The sequence below is a fragment of the Rhinopithecus bieti genome, unplaced genomic scaffold, assembly GCF_001698545.2.
Source record: "Rhinopithecus bieti isolate Rb0 unplaced genomic scaffold, ASM169854v2 scaffold_33122, whole genome shotgun sequence".
NCBI lineage: Eukaryota > Metazoa > Chordata > Mammalia > Primates > Cercopithecidae > Rhinopithecus > Rhinopithecus bieti.
This window is the reverse complement of record NW_016814047.1, coordinates 258222-263603: the sequence shown is the minus strand read 5'-3', so window position 1 is coordinate 263603 and position 5382 is coordinate 258222. Positions and strand designations below refer to the sequence as shown.

At 33.3% G+C, this 5382-nt stretch overlaps 1 long non-coding RNA gene across 1 annotated transcript; it reads left to right on the top strand.

The window, feature by feature from the left end:
* The first annotated feature begins 705 nt into the window (after window positions 1–705).
* On the top strand, window positions 706–3562 carry LOC108513629 (uncharacterized). Its single transcript, XR_001880965.1, has 3 exons — window positions 706–854; window positions 1019–1156; window positions 3489–3562. It is a non-coding gene; the product is annotated as an uncharacterized LOC108513629 (long non-coding RNA).
* The last annotated feature ends 1820 nt before the right edge of the window (window positions 3563–5382 follow it).

Sequence of the window (5382 nt, the reverse complement as noted above, 5' to 3'; positions counted from 1 at the left end):
GTTTGCCTACTCTGTTCCAGGGGCTCTTTGCCATCTTTCTGTTCTTTGAACATGCAAGATATTCTCCAACTTCAGGGTCTTTGTACTGCTCGTTCTTTCATTTGGAGCACTCTTTCTTAGATATGTTTGCTGTCATATCACCTGTTAAGCAAGATTTTCCCTGGCTACCTTATCTGAAATTATGATCTCCTTTCCCTTAACCAACTCAACTACTCGTTATTTCACTTCATTATTTCCAGCACATATCACTTTATCATCCCATGTAATGTACGTTGTTCATGATCTAACTGTTTCAACCCTTCCAAATATAAGCCTCATTATAAAAACAAATTTTGTTTCTTTTGTTCAGTGCTGCTTCTTCTAGAAAAATGTGTGCCACTTAGTAAGTGCTCAATAAACATTGATTACTATTGACTAACTTTCCCATATTTATGATGAATTCTTGCCTTGAATATTGAATGTTAACTCTATGAAGACTACTCATAACTATGTCCCACTTCAACAAAAATTCATAAACACAGTGCTTCCATAACACTTGGTATGTATTCATTATATATTTTAGCAAAACTAGATTATCAGATGATAAGTGAAATTTAAAATCATATACAATTTCTAACAAAACACTTATTATTTTTCTCAATAGAGATCTATGAGAATTAATTTATCTTTCTGTGTAATGATCTCCTATGCAGATGCTGAGTACCCTCATGTTCATTGAGGGTAATGTTTTTGTGCTCATTGCCACTTCTGCTTCTGAAAGCCATTGAATGTGCATTTCATATCATAATTGCTCTGAAATTATCCTGAATCGTGGCTTCTTTCATGTTCTGCCTGCAGTAGGAACAATGTGATAGGTGAGTGTTGGTTGTATGAGGGTGGAAAACATCTTCATTAACATTTATCTTATTGTTTTTCTAATGATGTATATATCTTTATGTGATTTTTATATGTGTATATAATAAAATATATCAATTTTATCTATGTGTAATAATGTATATATCTATTTGTTCCCTTATAGTATAAGCTCCTTGGGAGCAGACATTTTGTCTTTTTTTCCTGAATATCTGCAATACACAGCAAAAATCATGGGCATTTAGGATCCATTTAGCTACAAATGACAGAAAACACAGCTACAAATTGGCTTAACTAATAAAAGGTAAGATAGATTCCAGACGTGTGATGCTCTGCAAATAAGTGGACTAAGTGGTGTCATCTAAGATCCAGCATTTTTCCATCTCTCTCTATATATATTATGCTTATGTTTGGCACAGCTTTATACTGAAGCTGACTCATCTGGTAGTTGCAACACAACTGCCAGTAACATTCAGATTACTAAGATTCCTTGTCTCTCTCCTCTAGGAGAGAGAGCTAGATATGCTCGTAGATGAAGAAAAGAACATTCAGAGAGAAAATAATACTCTCCTCACCCAGCAAAGAAAATCAACCTATCCCTTCACTCTAATTGGTAAACTTAAATTGCAATGTGAGCCCTGGACCAAAGGGAATGACATAAGCTGTTTGATCAGCATATTTTCTACAGATGGACATGGCATAAACATCTGAAAATTGGTGTTTTGAAAGAAAAGAACAATGATAAATGTCGGAACAATCAACATTAATTAAGCAATCAGGAGTGCTCACTAAGCATATAGGGGAATTCAGTTCTATTTGTTGGATGAATGCTCATTGAATACTGCTTGCTCTCAACTTGTAAATATTTAAGGGCTTTGTGGAAATTTCTCAAACAAGTAATACTGATATTATATAACAGCATCTTTCAAAATTATCTCTAATTTTCCTATATGTCCATTTATTTTAATATTCTTTTGAAACCATTATAGGTTATTTTAATATTTTGTTACTCTTTCTGATTACTTTTATACAGAGCACACCACATCACATCTTCAAATTAATGTTTAACCTATAAAATGTATATTTATAATTTTATCTTTTTTCTTTGTAGAAAATTAAATAATGAAACCCATTTGAAATTTCTGTCCTCCCTAAAGTCTTAACATGAATTCTAAACAGTATACCCAATTTTCAGTGACTCTTCACATTTGAGCCACTATGAAGCTCCTACAATGCCCATCGTTGGGTTATTTTGCAACATCAAATCTTTTTCATATAGAACCTATTTCATCCTTGTCAAGGCCTCATCATCTTGAAGATTTCAGTACTTGCTATAGCTGACTTGCTTGTTTTTAAGCTATTCTTACATAAACTTAGGAACATTCTACCTGTGGCTTCCCCGCAGGACCTATAATGCGTTTTGCATGTTCCATGGTTACATGGTTACATGTTTATTGCTGCCTTATCTGTCCTGAATCCACATCTCAAGATAGTATCAGACTCCACTTAACCCTATGTTATGCAAACTTCCTTAGGATCTCTTAACTCAGTTTACCTGGAGAATCCATATGGTGCTATCTGTTCTTGGAATTGAATTACAAAATGATTAATCCTTTTTTTAGTAATATCTACAATTAAAAATAACTGTTGCAGTCAAGTAAAATGCTCCCATAAATATCCATATCATATACAAAGGACATAAAAAAAGTTATTTTTCCTTTCATGCATACAGAAATAACCCCTAATTTACCTATCAAAAAATAACTATGTGGGGGAATATTATACCTGAACAATCAATATTACTAAGCAAAGCATCTCTATAATTCAATATTAGAATACAGAATGATAAAATAAAAGACATAGATGTTTGAGACAAAAAAAGCCTAGGTTTAAATCCAGGTGATGACTCCTGTAGTTATGTGCCCTCACAAGTTATTTCACCTTCAGGAGTTCTTATATTAAAGTAGGAATATAGATATTCTACTGAATGGCTGTGGTGAAGGTTAGAAATATGTCTTTTGGAGGACATAAAATGGGTCCTGACACAGAGTAGGGAGAATCAAAGAATTTAAAAACCTCTGCTATCACCATCATTATTGATCAAGGTTATATCAAGCTCTTCTCAGAATTTATCTAAGGTATTATTGATACAGTAGAGAAACTTCTGTAGCATAATCTTTTAGATCTCTATTATGGATATCTTCCCATGATAAATCACATAATTGGTACCTTATGAATAAAATTATAACACAAATTATTTTAGTTTGAATGAAAATACCATGACATTAACAATGGTAAGTACTACTAAATCATTTTTAAAGTTGTAGAAGATGAAGTTTGAAATAAATGTAATACAAAAACAAAAATAAACCAGAAACATCTATCATATGTGGGGAAAATTTAAGAGTAAGAGTATACCATTAACAAGTCATAATTTTTCATTGCAATAGTGATTACTTATCAATAAGGAGTTTAATGTTTCAGACTAAAGCTTGAAATACAATAACAATTTATTAATGAGTAAGACTCAAAATAATTCAATTTAGAAATAGTGATGGCAATATTGCCTGTTTCTTGGGATCCATTTACATGCCAGTGGCATTTTACTGAGTCTTTCATGTTCATCACTTTCACAGTGCAGCTATGAGACCGGTGTTCTCATCACCAGCGTACAGAAGACCTTGAGTCTTGCGAAGTTTAAGTGACTTGTAAGGTCTAACAAGTGGTTGGTGTTTGGCTGGAAATCAGGAAAATGTAAGTACTTTTAGTTACTGCACTTTACCTTTTCAGGTCAAATAACTGAACCAGTCATAGGTGCTTAACATAGGTAAGTTAGAATGCTTGGACAAGCTACCAAGCCAGATCAAATTTCTTATACATTATTTATATGAGGTAAATAATATGTGCATATGTGCATAGTCTCTTTCTTTGAAATGCCTATATGCTTGCTAAAGATATATTTTGTAATTAGAAGTAGGCTGTCTTATCTTAGGCCAAATATAGGGATAAAACAATAATTACTAATCAATATAATTTTCTAATAGAACTTTTGTACGTTGTTTGCCCATGAGCTGTGTGTGTCTGTGTTTGTGTGTTTTGCCCGGATATAAAAGCATGTAAGTGGAGAAGTGGTAGGATGGCTTGTATGGAATCAGAATTAAGGATACTTTATTTCTAGTGGATCTAAGTTTGTTTAAAGGAAGTTATGGACAAACAACTGAGGAGAAAACTAGTTAAAAATACATTATTTATAATCCACAAAGTAACAAAGCTAGACAAAAGCAAAATAAAACAAATACAACATGGGCATAAGCAGGAAAAATTACAAGTCTTTTCATTTTTTCCTTTTCTCTCCTCACACTACTATTAAGCAGTGAGTTTCTGTTCCAATTCAACACTCTTTCAAAAAAAAAATGGTATATTTCAGGTTTGCTCTTTATTCTTCTTTTTTTCATTAAAATAGCACACATTCCTTGAATATCTTTTTTTTTTTTTCCCAAACTTCCTGGAATCAAGGCCAAGGGTTGACATTTACGGCAATAAGTGATCCAAGTGCTACATTAGCATCTATTTATTAAAGATGATCTTTCATGTACAGTACAGCTAGGACATTTGGCCTAATTTACTATACTAACATTTCCAATTTGGCTTTGAGTAGGGATCTGTGCCAACAGCTCTCTGTCCTATGGTGAAATAGTGCCTAATCAGTATTTATGAATAGGGTTTTAGAAGTCACTAAAGAGCACAGGAAGAGATTTTACCTTCTTAAAGCACAAATAATGCTGAGCTCTGGGAATCTGTACAGCAGCACATTTGGATGGAATAGCTTTCTTTAAAAAAAATGCAGTTAAAATGTGTAATGTAATACTGTCAGTAATTTAAATGGAGTGCACCTCTTTCTTTCAGACATTAATGCTATTTGTTAAACTTTGTAATTATTATGCAAATGAAGTGCTGTACTTAAAAAATGGCAGTGCCAAGAGTACAACAGAGAAAAACAGTTTGAAATTCAAACTAATACCAAATAACCTTCAAGTCTTGTAGAACTCAAATATTGTAATTTTTTCCTCCTTTGAATGAATGTAGCATTTGGGTGAAAGCAATGAGGACTTGTCTTTGTTCTTAATACGTAGATAGCAAAAGGCTTAGAGCCAGAGATTTGAAAGCTCTGAGATATATTAGCTCCCTGATCTTCCCAACAGGTGGCTGATATTTTTAGCCCTCTTTTAAAGATAAAAAAGCCAAGTCCCAGAGATGCTTAAGTCATTTGCTTGGGGTCACTTAAACAAGCCAGTGACAGCCAGGGAAGGATCTGACTACTCCCCAACCTAAGGCTGCTGTGAGAACCCCCAGACAGCAATCACTTGAAAGAAACAGCATTTATGGCTAAAATTATGATTTCAGAATATTAAACACTGAACTAGTGTAATCTAGTTTCATTTTATGTCAGATAGGTATTTTTGGAAGAAAAGGAGTTTGGTTTCCAGAGAATTAGCTCCTGACAGGTAAATGTCTGTGAGCTGCCGAGCA